Raw genomic sequence first — 16846 nt, forward strand, 5'->3', positions numbered from 1 at the left:
CAGAAGAGGATGGGAGCCCGGGCATGGCGGCGGGGCCCTGGGAGACCCTGCTGGGGCTGGCGGGTGGGCAGGCGCAGGACGGTCCCTGTGGGCAGCCTCTCCCTTGGAAATGCCAGCGGGCATTTCGGACAGCACCACGCAAACGTTGATGAGAACGTGCTGACAGGAGGAGGAAGAGTATTAATAAACATTGCTGATGTTGGAAATGCTCTTTCTGAAAGAAAATAGCGTTCCCCAAAGGTATTGGAGGCTGGCATTTACTTGTCCCCTGTCTGAACAGCACGCCCCAGCTTGAATCCCTGTCTCAAATATGCAGTGTCCTGACCTCTCCCGCTTTTTCCTGGGCTCTGGGGTCAGCACTGTCTCATGGGATTAGAAATAAAATGGAGAATAATAAGATGGAGAAAGCACCTCGACATGCTTTTTGAAAAGGGTCAGGTAGGCTAAAGGTTTCCTTCTAGACTCATGTATCTCGTAGTGCCATGGGACAGGAGCACCTCCAGAGTGGGAGGGGGATTCCCTCCCGGGGGCTTGCTCCAGGCTGTCATGGCTCCGGGAGACCCTGGTGGTCTCTCCGCCCTGTTCCTGTTCGGTGCAAGGTCTCATATAAAACCTCGGGCTAAAGTCACGTGGCCGGTTACTGTATCCCGGCTGTGGAGTCGCCACTGGAAATCAAGCGGCAGCAGCTTCCCGAGCGACTCTTGCTCGGATCACAAGGATTTGCTTGACTGCCCGAAACAGCTCACGCAGAAAGAGCCCCAGCGCAGGACGGGCCTGGATTGATGTTGACATCAAAATCTGTTGATGGCGCACCGTGTGGGAATAGCACAGGAAGAGTGAGGTGCTTGCTTCTGGGAAAGCAAGAGGAAGTTATTTGTGTTCTAGACAAGTGACTGGCCGGGAGCAGGTTAGTGCAGTACCAGAGAAAACAGCATCAACAGGTTCTCCCGCAGATGCACTGCCTTCTGCTTCATGGCTCCTGGTCTTGCCTCTCTGCTCTCTCTGTCTCTTCCAGGCAGTTCCAGGGCAGCTTCCCGGCATATTCCTTGTCTTCTTTCCACCCTGCAGTGCCCAAGTGACTGTAGACCTGAGAGTGCAATAAAATAACCAGAGTGGGGAGTATATTTCTACATCTCCAAAACAGTGATCCTGCAGTTTGACTGAGTATCAGGAAGGTGCTATTTTAAGCTCTGCATGACAAAGTCGAATTTTTAAGAACAGGGCTTTTTTTATTATATCACATGAAGAGCAGTTAGTACTTCTGCAGTGGCATTTTACCTGCAGGGTTTGTTTTTGGATCTCTTGCTACCCTTTCTCGTGGTTTAAGATGTGTGTTGGGGTTTCTCATAATGTACATTTTACTCCATGTAAGTTTTGTCCAGCAACCTCTGTTATCTTAGGCATTGATTTAACAGTGGGGTATTCTTTAAATTATTTCTCATCAGTTCTAGTTCCTTCCCTTAACTCCAAGGTTTAATGAATTTCATTCACGTTCTTACAGAATGTTGTTGGAAAGCTTGCGAAGAGAACTAAAAAAAGCAAAATGGGCAATATTGTGTAGAGTGAAGCTCACCAAAATTTACTAGCTGTGTCAGGTGAGAACATCGCCGTTGCTTAATTTAAATGTGAAGAAATACATAACCTTCCTCTTTGGTTCCCCCAAGATGCTTTGTTGCAGTTTACAGGTACAGATGGGTTCATTTTTTGAAGCAAGCATCGTAAGACTCAGGTTCATAATGTATTCCAATACACAATGCTTCTTCATCTTATCTGTTTTTATTTTTTATCATTATTTTCCACTTTAGGAAGCAATAGGAGTAGAGCTTTAGAGCTGTAATTGAACACAGATGGTATGATGGCACAGCATTTGCTGCAACTTGTTTCAAGTTATGTTACAGAGTTCATTTTTAACATAAGCTTTAAACCTTTATTTTGTAGAGAAGTCTCATTGAAATGGCAACCACCCAAATATAGACCATACGTCTTCAGAGGTACTTGAATATTTTGTGGTAACATGATGAAAAATTAACTGTTACAGGAAAAATTATAATAGTTAAAAGTGCATAAGAACCCAGACTGGAGCATGTGTTAGATGAAGCAGAAGTGTGTATTGCTTTCTGATATATCCAGGAAATATAGGGGAACCCCTCGTGAAGGAGGCTGCAATACCGTAGGCAGTATTAATAGTTTTGTGGGAGAAAAACATCAGCCTTTCCACTCAGTCCTTTCCATTATTTTTGGTTTTGGAGCAAATGGAACATCTCCTGCAACAACCCTAATTACCACTAACCATAGTTTTTGTTTGCTAACAGCTCCATGTGCCAATAGACACTGTACTCCTTCCCCTTTAAGTGGGCTATTTTTGCCAAACACCATTTCCACTCCTCTGGATTTCATGAACGCTGCCATTTGAAACAGATCCAAGGAATTAGGCATTACTCACCTTTGCATATGCTGTCTCTTGAACAGATACTCTCCTGCTGTCTTTTATTCTTATATTTTCCTCCACTTTTCCCCCAGCGTGGAATGTTTTATTTTGTCTTGCTTATTGCAGTTTTGACCAGGAAACTTGGTCTCTTAAAAATTTTGCTAGGCTTTAAGCAGCTTCCCTGTTCTTCAGATGCATTTTCTCTGCTGCTCTCCACACAGCTTTTTGTTCGATGACTTGCACTTTCACTATCTCAGACTGTCAGGCATACTAGTCGGCAGCCAGCAGCAAAAACTCATTTGTAGAGTTAGAAACATTTGCATATGAAAGTACATATATGCATGTTTATTTACAATCATTCTTACTTTACTCTCTTACATGAGAGGAAGAAATGAAGGGATGGGGATGGGAGAAAATGACCCCAGATCTCTTTTATTCTCCTTCCAACACAGCCTTTAGTTCTTCTCTTCCATCCTTTCTGCCACAAGTGCTTAGTTATTCTTTTATGTGTTTAAACATATTTAATTAAAGTGGATGAGTACAAGGTAGGGTTATCCCTACCTACTAGAAGAGAATGGTAGGATTTTTGTGGGGGTTACCCTCACACAGACCAGGAACAACAATCCAGGAAGTCCATAGAAATAGCTCTTAGAAGTCAGGACTGGAAGGCGCAGTGATGGTGACTCTTGGTGCTAACCAAGCTGTTGCTAGAAAATGGAGATGTTCTGAGTTACTGTTGGTTGGTTTGTGTTTTTTTCCTGGGAACAGGAAAATTAGGAAAGGCAGCCTAGCAAAGGGCATTTCTCCAGAGACCAGGAGATGATTCTGCAAATTTACAGCCTGCAGAGGGAAAAAAAGAAGAGTTGGCAGCTCTGTCGTGTGCTCTCCTACTGTTAAGAGCTACTTTTCCAAAATCTGCTTGCTCCAAATCCTGACTGTTGTGACTTTGGTACATGCCTTTCTGGGCTGATTCTCAGGCTACATGATTATATGTATATGTGAGTAATTTTATACAGCCTTTCTGTACCTCTGTAGGGCTTTCAGCTTCTCTCCCTCCACTTAGTAAAAGCAAGATCGCTGGAGTATTACCACCTTTCTGGAATAAAACATTTATTAACATTTTTAGGAATATATCCTAGCTGTCTTTGTTTCTTTCCTTGGCCACAGCCTGTGATTTGCAAGCCAAACTTCAAGCTTTGCACACGGGAATGAGATCTTTCACTCATTTCCTTTGTAGTCTGATTGTGCTTTTGGATCAACAGACGCCCTTCGGTCGTCAGGATATGTAGGTTGGCCCAACTGAACGACTTTAGTGAAGGATGCATGCATTTAGAGTTTTCTTTTCTTTTTTGTTCCCTCCCCCCACGCCCAGTGGTGTAAAATGAGTCAGATTCTGACTCTGTCTGGTGCCAGTGATAAAACATAAATTGTGGACAAGGCTACTAATTTCCATCACAAAGTGGAAAGTTGTTAAAGCTGCTGGATCTCACATGGCTTTTCTCTCTGCCTCGTCAAACCTTCTCTAACCTTCTCACCTGTCTGTTCATAGTCTAGTTTTATAAAAATTACACATTTAGCCAAAGGATCAATGTACCAGTGAGTCTTGCATAAGTAATCCTGTACCTTGGATTAAAATCCTCAAATGATTTTGTATATGGATGGATTTAAGTATATATATATTAGAGAGTTAGTGCATGATTGGAAGTGTCCCCAGGGATGATTCCTCAATTCACCTGTCACTACAATGCAAAGGTCATTTTCACCAAAATAATTAAGAAATGTTTGTGAACATCTTGTCAACAAAGTGACAAGTATCCAAGAAGGATGTCAGAATACCCACCAAATAAATGGCATAGAAATGATGAATTGAAAGTTACCACGTTCCCTGATTCTGAAAAAAAAGTAATGTAAAATGGCAACTGCCTTCACAGAACTTGTCACGAAGTGATGAAGATAAATCAGCACTGCTCTTTGTTTCCTACTGACCTTTTTGAGAAAGGAAGATAGATGCTGGTCATCTTGTTTAGAAAAAGTTCCTGAATGGTATGAAAGACTGTAAGTTTGCACAGGGGTCACTAAGAGCTGAATTTAATTTAAAGAACTTTATTTCTGACCCTCAGGGTGAGATGGGGGAAAACATCAGAATTTGACCGCACTCAAAGGGCTGCAATAACTTCCAAGAACTCATTAGCTGGAAGGAGGGTTTGAGAGGTCTGGGTGGTGAGTCTGTCATATGTATGTATAGGTCCTGAATCTCATTTGTTTTCTTTCATTGTAGTGTTTAAGTATGTTAGTGGCATTATAAAATTCTTTAATTGCTGAGAGCTCATTTTGAAAAAAGGCATCTTGCCATTGCTTTGGGTGTATCTGCTTTCCTAGGAAAAATATGTTTTGTTTCTGCACCTGCATTGGTTTTACAATATTAGATACAGATTCAAAAGCTGCATGGAGGAACAAAGTTCATCACTCACAAATAAGGTTGATTAATCGGACTGTTTTGAAGCATAGCTAAGGAGCAAGCATTTTAGGGGTCCTGCTGCAGTCATCAGAACTTTGAAGAAATCAAATGAAATACCCCTAACATCAGAAACAAAAAAGAGATTAACCATGAGTGTTTGAAAACACTTGGCTAGACAGAGGCCTGCAAGTGGAATATATGTATTAAGATTTTATTATATTCTCATTCCGAATTGATTGCCCAGTGCTGAGGTATTTGCATTTCTTCCAAAGATACTCTGAAAGAGCATATCACATCTATTTTTTTCACCCTTTGACCCTACAGGAAGCAAGATGGATGGCGCCAAAATGGGCATGCTTTGCCCTGGAATGAGTGAGAGTGGCTGGGCACCTGCTCCGCTGGGAGCACTGACCAAACATGAGTTTTCCAGGCTGCAAATACGAGTTCGAGTGAACTCAGCATGGTGCTGATAAGTTAACTGTGCATCAGTCTTACCCCGATCCTTCACACAGGGCTAAATTACTGCTCATTTATAGATTAATTCTGTTCATTTATAGATTAATACAATTGTCTACTCTTTGCAAACAGTTGCCATTGGGACTTGGGAACTCAGAACTCTTTCAGCTTGTATTCATTTCTGTTATGTGTAACTGCTCTTGAGTGAGCAAGATAATTCTTTAAAAAGTGTTACCAGAAGTGACAGGATGTCTTGAAGCAAACTTCAGACTAACGTAATTCTATTATACCTACTTTGATTTATTTTTGGACTTATTTTTTATTTATTTGTGCTTATTCACTAATGTTATTTTAATGTTGATTGTCAGGAGAAAGGCTCCATTATGTCTTGTTTCAAGTCAGTTCTGCCACTTAATTTCAGAGCTTCTTGTTTTGCATGTGTTTATTCTGAGTTTGTCTACTATTTTTTAAAGATAAATAATTTATTTTCTTTAAATTCTTTAGAAATAGACCATAGTTGTTAGAGTGAAGGGATCAGAAGAAAAATGCAAAGGTGCAAGTTACCAGTCTCATAGGGTATGTTCTGAGGATTTCTGCAGGACTTAAAAAATGAAACAGCTGCTATAGGATACATGCTGACTTCTAAACCCTCACTGTAAACATTTACCATTAAGATAATCGATGGGCAACATACTGACCTGTATTTCTGTAGGGCAATCCAAGGAATTATTAATACAGTGAATTGTTTATGAGATGATCACTTGAAATTAAAAATAAAATGATACAGCACCTCAAGGATCATTTTATGAGATGGTCCTACAAACGACAATTTCTAGAGTAGAAAAATCTCATTAATCACTTACTGGTGTCTGAATGGTTCAATAGAGTTGTGAATGAAGGTGAACTTACTAATATATTTTACTTAGATTTTCACAAGCCCTTGGCAAAATTATCACAACAGACTACTAAAGAAATTCAAAATGTAGTTTTACAAGGGAAACTTAGGCCCCTAAATACATAGTAAAGTAACTTTATTCAAGTTATAGGCATTAATAATATTTCTATTCTTGAAGGTTTGCTTAATGCAGTAGGAACTTACATTTTCTACTGGTAAAATCACTAATTTCCCTTGTTTTTGCTGCTGAACATGTGCAAAACCATCTTGACAGCTCTAGGCTGCTAAGCCCCAAAGAAATACATAAAATAAGCATTTTCTTGCAAGTTTCCTCACAACTGCCTGTCAGCTTCAGTTTTGCATCCCAGCAACCAATTTCAACTAATTTTATTTTATACTGACTACATTTATCAGAATTTATTTTATATTCTTGATAGGATATTGAAAGAAGCTCTCAGGGCCACAGCTTGCTTCTGAAATGTTAGACAACATTTGGCATGAACAGGATCAGAAACTAAAAACTGACATTTTTGGCCTGGTTGCCTTTGAAATTAGGTTTATGAGACTGCGTTGTTTATCTCTCTGTACATTCAGCAATTTCCCTTAAAAACTTTGGTACCCAATTTCAACCAAATTTGAAAGATGAGCTGAAATCTCAAGATAAATAAGATCTGTGAAAACTGCAGCTGTACAGAGGACAAAGTGTGTAATGAAATGCCTGTGCTGAGGAAAAGGCAGGTGGAAGCCAGCCCTTATATAGTGCATGAGAGCCGCCAGCCTGCCAGGGTGTGCTCAAAGATTTTTGATTGAGCATAGCATGTGCCCTATATAGAGAGTGGGTTTCAGAAGAGAACCTGAGGTTGTTATGGCAGAGATTTTAGGACACAAATAGCCTAAGTCTATGAAAACAATCAATCAAACCCCACCTTATTTGTTTTAGTTTTTGCAGAGCAACTCAGCAACTTGATCCTCTTGCCCTACCTCTTCTTCCTCCTTTCTGCCCTGAACACCTTTTTTCCTCCCAGGATCTCTGGAGTCTGTTACTATCTTTGTATTCCCTTTGCTCTTCTGGCTCAGCATCAGTTCCTGTAACTTAACCGGCCTAAGGATTCTGTCTGATTTAGAAATGAGGTCTCAGATATACCCTGGTGGGAGCCAGTTAATGGCTGGCTATTTCTTCATCCAAGAAGTTCAACCAGGCTGTTAGGATGTGCTCCTGTCAATAGCTGTAACAAAACTAATTGGTACTTACCTGTTTCCATCCCGACTGGAGAATCTCCTGCTTTGATATTTATACTCATCAAACACTTGTGGATTCTTATCGTGCCCCCCTGCCAGCTACCTGACATTTTAAAGACAGCTGTTGTGTGTGGGAACTAGTGAATCTAGTTTAAGAGAGGCTAACTTGAGTGAAGCAAATTATTATTTTTTTAACCTATACACACATTTCAAATAGCACATCCAACCCAACACTGCACTGATTGTAGAATATTCCCATATGAAGTCTTACAACTGTCCCACAGGGTCTGCATTACTCTAAAAACCATGTAAGAGTTGTATATTTCACAAATTAACTTAGCTGGAGAAACAAAGAAAAATGCCTTGTCTCCTTTTTGTCTTTTCTGTTAGGATCTTCCTCAAGATGGATACCTTATCTAGCCTGGAAATTTTTGTAGTTTTTCTACTGTCATTTATCTAAACAGGACACAGTTGAGATGATGTCAAAACAAAGACTACACACATGCATAGTACTGGGCTGTGATAAAAGCTGCTCTTCTACACAACTTCCAGCTTGTGAAACCTGTCTGGTTTTGCATAATAGATAAGCCCCAGGAAGTATAAAATTAGTGGGAGTGCTTGCAGCATGGCCAAGTTACAGTTTTACAGTCGTTTAAAGGTCAGCAGCAAATTGACATCTACACCCAGTCCTGCAGGAAAAGGCTCTGTAGGACAGAGCTCTCAGGCAAATGTCCGTATGATTTTCCTGTAGCAATATGGAAAAACCTGAGGCTGAAGAAGGGGCTGAGACCCCACTTGCAAGCCAGAGTTACCAAGCCAATTACAATTTCTTGTAATTTATCTAGGGTAGACTTTGAAACCTAAGCCCCAAAGAAAGATTTTTGAAGCCCAAACTCCAGGCCTAAGATCTCACAGGGCAGGCACACTTTCCCTCAACTTTTGGATATTTTTTTTTTTATTATTATTTAACTTGAAAACGAGGTTTCAGTGAGAAAAAGGTTAAACTGCTGAACAAGACTACTAGGTTTATAGATGATATTATCTCTCAAATAGTTAATGTCTCACTTCTCAGTTAAACTACTTTTTTTTTTTTTTTGGTCAAACTTGGCAGGCTTCTGGCTGGGCTAATTAAGAGTGCAACTAGGCTGTAACCAGATGATCTCTACAATACGATAAGCAGCATGTGAGCAGCAATAATAGCAGTAGACTAACTTCGGAATGCTCTGAGTTGCTCTGAGCTTCACCAACAGATTTGTTAATCAGCTCCAGATTTTACAATGTCATTTTTCTTCTTCTTCTTTTAGAGAAAAACTGTCACCAGAGCTGGCTACAGCTCATGCCTGCAAATGCAAGAAGTTGTACGGAGACAACAGTGCACAGGAAGACTTGCTAAGCTATGGATTAAGATGTGCACCAGTGCCAATTTTCAGAGATGATGGTTTGCACAAGGAAAGCTCAGAACTCAAAAGCAGAGATTGGGTGCCCTTCTAAGGAGAATAGGTGGAGGGACAAGATTTGGGGGAAAAAACCTGCTGAAGAAAATGTTCCACCTATTGTGAAAACAAAACGGAAGGAGGGTAATAAAAGAAGAATGAACCCTATCTAGTTTCAGAATTTGGCTGAAGAAAAAGAAGTGGTAAAAATCCATACTACAAATGAGATCCATAGATGGTCTTAAAGGATGTGGAAAGATCTGTACTGCATCCTGCAACTGTCAGAAAGCACATGGGGTGGGGGGTGTTTAATAAGCAATTTAAAAGACAAAGTGGAGATTGTCTTGTAATTTGAAAGTGTCCAGCTAGAGCTATGGTTGATGTTCAGGCAGGAAGTTCTTGAAATATCGTGAACTCTAGGCTTAAGTCCATCAATCAGTGCAGTCTATGCTACAGCTGCTCAGCCCTGATAAAGAAACTGTCTGAATTTTTTTGTTTTCTCTATCTCCCACTGATAGCTGGTGATGAGGCAAGCACAGTTAGGAGTTCTTTCTGATGAAGCTTTTAAGCTCTTGGTGCACAGGCACTTGATCTGCAATACCAAACCTAACCCTCAGCATCTGGATATAAAATCAGGGCAGATTATTCCTGCAGGTTCTTGAGTAACAATCTAGGCCGATGTACCTGCAATTCAGCTGTAAATGAAGCCTTTCCTGGCACTCCTACAGTTTGTCATTCCTAGGAAGATTTGGGAGTTTGCTTGGCATGTCCTGCTCCTGGCTCATGCCATCCCTGGCACCATTCTGACATTGACAGAACAATTTATATCCCTAGCATATCACCTCCCCAAGTAAATATGGCATAGCAGCTCAAAGGGTGGTCAGAGGGTCAGACGACTCTTCAATACATTCATTTGGATATATGCAGCACTAAAGTGCTCTTTTCTTCTGCCTTGGTGCTTTGCCACTAACCAAAAATTCCCGCTCTCCCCCTGCCATGATCTTCCTCCCACAGACCAGCCTTGCTGGTGATTTTGGCCTGCTCCTTCCTTCTCCAGCGAGCTTCTTGCTCTGACAAATTCTCCCTTGGCAACAGCAGCTCCTGCTGGGTTCCTCCCAGTCTGTGGTTATGGCTGCTGGGGTGTGAAGTGTTCTGCCCACCTGAGTCAGAAATGCTCCACTGACAGCATCAGGAGGAGCCAGCTGAGCTGAGCCGACCACCCAGCTGGCTCCGTGCAGAGGGCTGGATGTGAGCATACCTGGCCCAAACACTGCAGACTCTCCTTTTTCACCTCTAACAGCCTGCAAACTGCTTCAAATTTATGAATCCATCCTGCACATAATTTGAAAATGCATTTTTTCCAGGGAATAATAAATTGCAAAAATAAAAATACTTCTCTACCTAAAACCAAGCCTGTGCTATGTTCTTGGGAGTGGAAAAGAGTCCCCAAATTAGATTATGAAAACACACGCTATATTAATTTGATTACAGTTGTTATAACTGAATATTTTTACAGATCTGAAAATGATCAAGGGGATTTAAAAATAAAGGAGGCCCTTTTTTTTTTGCTTCTAGGGCTTTAAAATCTGAATTCTATCTCCATGTTTGCTAGAAATCCTTTCCTCTGCTCTTTTGTACCAAGGTTCCCAAGTAAGATAATGTTTTACCTGTATTTTTTTTTGTGAAGGGTCTTAATTTATCTTAATGCTTTTAGAGAAGGCTGGCTGCTGAGCCCACAAAACCATAGATGCTGCAAAGGCAGTGCTTCTGAGAACCACGATACCAGTGGGGGCTTGTCCTGTAACCTCATGGGTGGTTCTTTGCAGGACCAAGTGCATTTGGCTGTTTTCATGTCACACTTGTGTCTGCCTTGGAGCATCTGTTCCTTACTGTCCAGTGAGCAGCCCCGTGCAGTTGGCTGCCCGCAACGCCGAAGGGAATGTCTTTTATCAGTTGGAGGGCATTAACATGGTTTTCTTGTGGAGATGAAAATGGCAGGTTTCTGCACATGTTTGTTTCTTCCCATCTTCTTTTTTATGACGAATTCAGTCAAGACTGATTTGTTATATATAGGTTGGTTTTGATCTTTTGCCATACTGCTTAATGATGCGAAGAGGGTGCTAGGGAACCCTGATACTCTTCGGAAAGATATGCTGAGTTTATTTTACAAAGTAATAATCATCAGATAAGATGCAAAAGTAGTGCGTAGGGCATGGAGCAGAACCAGGTCTCTTCACCCTCATCTGTGGCCTCTGGCCGGTAGACCACCAGGTTGCAATTGCTTTCAGGATCAATGTTCTGTTACTAATTTTTGAAGAAATATGATAAACCTTTAGCAGGAGCTAAAAGTCACCTTGTGGAGCCTGATAGCAAGTGTGCTCTAAAGAAATGGGTTTGTCTTCTTTCAGGTGGAGGAGTGAATTGAACTTGGTCCCCCATGTCCTGGCTAAATGCTCTTGCCACTGAAGTGCAGTGTTAAGGTGATAGGGAAGAGAAGGTAGGCAAATTCACTCACCATTGGAAATGAAAGCTTGCTCTTCTCCCAGCTCTACCTTCAGAAGAAGCAACTGGCTCTTAATCCCTGGCAAAAAGATACTCTTCCCTGCAACCCGGATGCAGGCAGAATGAAGATGCATTATTGGAGAGATGGTGCAGGGGATCTGTATGCCAGGTCTGTGCATGCAGCAGCAGCAGCGTTTTCAGGAGACAACTGGCATGACTCTGATGGGGTTGTGACATGCACAGCAAGTAGAAGGTATCACTCTATGTAGGCAGAGAGTCTGTCCTCTGGGAAGCACCAAAATCTTGCCAGCACTTGACATGAGGTGGGTGGGGAGGAAAGGGAAATGTTTTACACTGAAACAACATACATATTCACAAACCTGTGTGTTCATGTTCTTTATTCCTGTGCTCAGTTTAAACAGGAGTCAGTCCCAGTTAGAAGGCAGCTGTGTTTGGGATGGGCTGTGGGTCGTTATTGTTACTTCTGTAACACTTGTGCTGAGATCCAGTTAGGCTATAAACACAGTGAGCTGGAATCCCTTGGAGAAACAGAAAGATAGATGACTTGTCTGCAGACAAATGTAAGTCATTGGCAAAAATAGTACCTGGTCTCTGGACTGAAAGATCAGCATGGAATCAGCCTGTCTTGTGCTTCCCATAGTTCGCAGACAGATGTAAATATATTGAGCTGAATGGGAATCTGTTAGATCTAATTAATTATAATACATTAAACAATTAAAGTAATGAAGATCAGGCACAATCAAATTTCAAAACAAAGAGATTTAGGAAGATTAGACTGTTAAAACTGTACGGATGATGCCATGAATGTTGGAGGAGGTCCAACATAAACGATACAATATCTAGCCAGCTGGGAAGATGGCAAACTGGAGGTAATATCAGCTTCCCAGCATAAAGTGTAAGGGAGCAAATGGATATTCCCATTTCATTTTGCAGCTTTATTTTTAGACAAGAGCCAAATACTCAACATATCAAAATATATATATGTGTGCACATATACCATAGGTGTGATGGCTGTGAGTCATACAAATTTGTGGACTTCAAGAGGGCAGGGAGTTCACAGCTTGAAACTTTCAGTTAATTATATATACTACTGTAATTCCCGTTTATGTTTGTGAGAGTTATTCCATTATTTATCTTAACTTCAGCACTGAGGAAACTGACTGTGACTGACAGCTCTGGGAGCAGAAGTTGTTCTTTGTCCATAAAACAGGTACAGCCCTTCAGGAGATGAGAGGGGGCTTGGGGCCCCGTATTCGTTCCTTTCCAGGTCTCTCCAGGGATCTCATCATCCCTGAAGTCAGCAGTAATGCATTTATGACACTCTGTCATTTGTGAGAAGAGCCCACTCTGTGGTTCACGTGAAGCCAGGTTCCCCACAGGAAACCCAGAGCTGGTAGAAGGTCCTAAAGCCCAGGCACAAAGCCATGAGGAGGTGCAAAACACCCCAAAGCTGTTTATTGGAGGCAGAACATGGGGAAGAAAAATGGGTAGCAGTTGATAATGGAAAAGCAGGTACATGTGACGAAAAGCCTGGCCTTCAGTTCACAGGTAAAATGATTTTACCAGAAAAGGAAATTCTTTCTAAAAAGCCGAAGAACAAAGACATTTGAGGCCTCCTCTGGGAAATAAGGATGAGCAATCAGAACTGCTGGTTTTCTTTGTATAATCGAATGCTATATTCCTGGAGGGATCTTTTTATTTGGTTCTTTGCTCTCTCTGATTCCTCTCGACAATGTACACAAGCTGCAGTACAGAAAATAGAGATAGTCAGAGAGAGATAACTTTGTACTGAGAGAATTTAATTAATAAGTCCTTGTGGGACTAGGTGGGTAACTATGGAAAGAATGGAGGAAAGTGAGCATAAGAAATCCTGTTAATGTAAGAATGTATTAAATATTTCATTGAAAGAAAGCAAAAGAGGCACCAAAACAAGTTTAGAATTATTGAAAAACCTAAAAAATAGTATTAGGCAATGTATTTTCTTTTCTCTGTCAATTTTGCTTTAGGCAAACTTAGTACTGTGCCACTTTGAAGGAGGAGAGTTTGGGCTAAGGATTTAGCAATAGACATTTGAAGACCTCAGAAAAAGCAATGGACTGGGGAAACAGAACAGAAGAAAAGACTCTCTCTTTTTCTTCCACAACCACCACTTTCTACAGTTCTTCAGGAACACCTGTGAAGTCCTGCATGGGTGGATGCCACATACAGCAAGACACAAACACTAACACCCATTGCCCCACAGCAGGCAGCAGGCAGGCAACAGCAGTGCTGCTTAATTTCAGGCTGACCTGTGAATGAAAGATTTTTGGCATACCTATCTTGACCTCTCTCTTCTGTCCTGTCAGCTGTTATTTCCTAGTGCCCTTAGGCTGGCTGAATTTGCTCTTGCTCATGGCCTTTATATAGTTCCCTGCCCTGGTGCTTGTGTTGAAGCTGGGCTTTTAGGTCTTTGAGTAGATCTTGGAACTGCAAATTAAAATCACGCATCCCTGCTTTTATTAGAAGCTTTTTTGAGGTCCAGAAGTTGCTGGAAACCTGATATTCTTCACCATTTACTGGCTGTGAATTATGTATCTACCCATATTTTTAATTTCCTTTCATTTACATTGTGTATTCAGGACCTCTGTCATGACCAGCAGGAAACTCTCCCCTGGGTACAGAGAGGCAATTCAATGTCTGTGCCAACCCTGGCTTGTAAAAGCCTGGCAGCTCTTGACAAACAAAGCCTAGAAATGTTACTATTAAAAGCATTTATTGAATAAATCCATATGTGACAAAATGATAGCTGCAAAAAGCAGCAGAATTGTTTTTTAATGGATAAATCTTATTTGAAAGGTAAAGCTGAGCTGGAAAAGCTCAGAGAACAGTCACCTGAGAATAGAGCTTTGAGCAATGTGGGAAAAATTAGAACCACTATGAACAATATAGAGGATAATAGATTTGAGAACATCTACTTTGAGTGGAAGCTTTTATGTAAAGAAAAGAGAGGATAAGCCTGGATTTAACTTTGGTATTTGAACGTTCTCACAAATAGAGATAGAAGAACAAGCCCTCATTCCCTTTAGGAGGCCTGCAGTAGTGGGAACAACAGGACCCCTGTTCCTCTGTGCAGGGGCCAGCAGAACTGCAAAGAGGTGCAGTTGGCAGGCTCTGACCTCCCAGCCAGCGGCAGCTGAGCTCCAGGGCCTCAGGAATGCCTCAGCACCTCAGCTGCATGTGGCACCAGCCAGTTGTGCTGTGCACAGCCTGGGTGCTGAGGGAGGCAGGGTGCTGAAATCTCCTTACGGGAGGAGCAAAGGAGCAGCGACTGTGTAAAGGCTGTTATAACAGGTGAAGAGCAGCTCTGCTGGAAATCCAAAATTACCATGGAAGAGGATCCTGGGTTTGTGTCTCTCTGCTTAAAGTGTCTTGTCTTTGGCCTTTCCTGGGTGATCAGAACTTGATCTAGACAAGACGAAAAAGAAGGTCATTCTTTAAAAAGATGCATTGGGACAGTATTTAGCCACAAAAACAAACAAACATTTGCTATCTGAATTGTTTCTTAGATACTGGATAGAATCTGTCCTGATGGGCTTTGGGTAGGTGATTGCATATTTCCTGGTGAGCGATGGGAAAACCTTTGTTGGAACTGGCAGTGGCAGCTGTGTGACCTAGAGGTGCAAAGTATCATCCCTGAAAATAAGCAGTCCCCAGCAAGGACAGACAGCTCCTGTGACTGCTGCTGGCATACAGGAATGCAATATGACAGTGTTCAAACTAATTCAGGAATTTCTTGGCACACATAATGTCCACATTAGGGAAATGCTTTTTATCATTTGAGAGATGGTCTTGCTTGTCCAGTCTCTTCAAAGAGGTTATTGGAGAAACTATGAAAACCACATATCAGAATTATAAAGATTTACTGGATGCTAGATAGACATGAAAGGGAGGACAGAAAAATATTATGGAAGAATGAAAACTCTCTGAAAACATAGCATTGGAACTGAACCTGCAGGGAACTCCGGGATGAATGTCACATGCAAACTCATATTTAAGAAGATATTTGGGAAGTTATGAGTTCACTCTAGCAAGGAACAGATTTTTCAAAATCAGACATAGGGAAACAGAAAGGAGAACGTACTATGTTTGGAATATTACACATGCAGGTGCAAGTGCTCAATTTAGAAATGAGTCTCTGACATTCCTGCTCACTAGGAGCTAGTGAATGTTTGTGTGCACATATTGCTGTAAATCAGGCTCATCACCTATGAATATCTTGCTTTTGGAAATGTCAATATTTTCTGGCAAGTCTTTTCTTCAGTTTCTTCCCAAAATAGGATGCCTAATATTGGTAAAATTATTTCAAGCACTGGCTTTTCTATAATAGCCGTTTTCCCATTTACTGCTTCCCAAAGTGGTTGTGGTAGAGCTGTGACAGATCATCAGAGATCATCAGCGCTTGCAAACCACCTTTTTATTAGAAAGTATCTGAATGAAAAAAGAACTAGTTTCCAAAATTTGGGCTACTTAAACTTTCAGAGGTGTCTAGGATCCTTATTTTCTATTTTACTTCACTCTTCAGGAAAAAAAAAAGGGTAAAAGAAAAAAAACTCAGATCAACACCTTATACAGGGGAAAATAGCTAGAAAATTGAGAACAGAAGCACATTGTATTTAATGTGCACAAGCAACATCCCCCTTGCATAACAAGTGAGCCATGGTACCACTACTGTGTTCCATTCCCCAACTAAAGTAGTTGGAAACCCATGTAAATAAAGCCCAGCTATACTGTCTTCTTTTCTCCTTTTCCTGGTGTTTTTGTTGTTCTGGGGATGAACATGGTTCATCATCATGATCGCTGCCAGCTCCAGCCACCCCATGATGGTTTCTGTCTCTGGAAGAGAGGCCTTGACTCCAGACATCTTGCAAAATGCCTACTGTATGGCATCCCATCACTGGGAAGAGTAAGATGGCTCTGAGATTAAAATAGAATAGAATAGAATGGTTCTTTTGGAAGGGACTTACAGTGATCATCTAGTCCAACCACTTATTAGATATTAGCAAAGCCTTCTGCAGGGCTGGACAGTGTTTTGCCAACAAGTACAGACATGCTGCATGTGCAGACCCCCAGCTCCCCAGGGGAATGTACACTGCTGCATGCACCCCACACGGGGCGACTGCTGGGCACGGGCAGCATGGGCACAGGATATCAGGCTGTCACAGCAACACAAGGCACAGCCCCAGGAAACCAGGCTCACAGTTGCAGTGGGGGGCAGAGGAGTGCAGAGAGCCAGGGCAACAGTTGCTGTTGAGGGTGAAGGCAGAGCCTCATCCTGCAACAGCATTTCTGTCTTCACCCTTCCTATCTCTGCAGTAGGGGCAGCAGTAACAAGCCTGGTTTTCCGTCGCAGTGCTGCTCTTCCTTCCCCTATTCTG

Source organism: Manacus candei, unplaced genomic scaffold (genome assembly GCF_025592945.1).
Source record: "Manacus candei isolate 608988 ecotype Guabito, Panama unplaced genomic scaffold, ASM2559294v1 h1tg000019l, whole genome shotgun sequence".
NCBI classification, from domain to species: Eukaryota; Metazoa; Chordata; class Aves; order Passeriformes; family Pipridae; genus Manacus; species Manacus candei.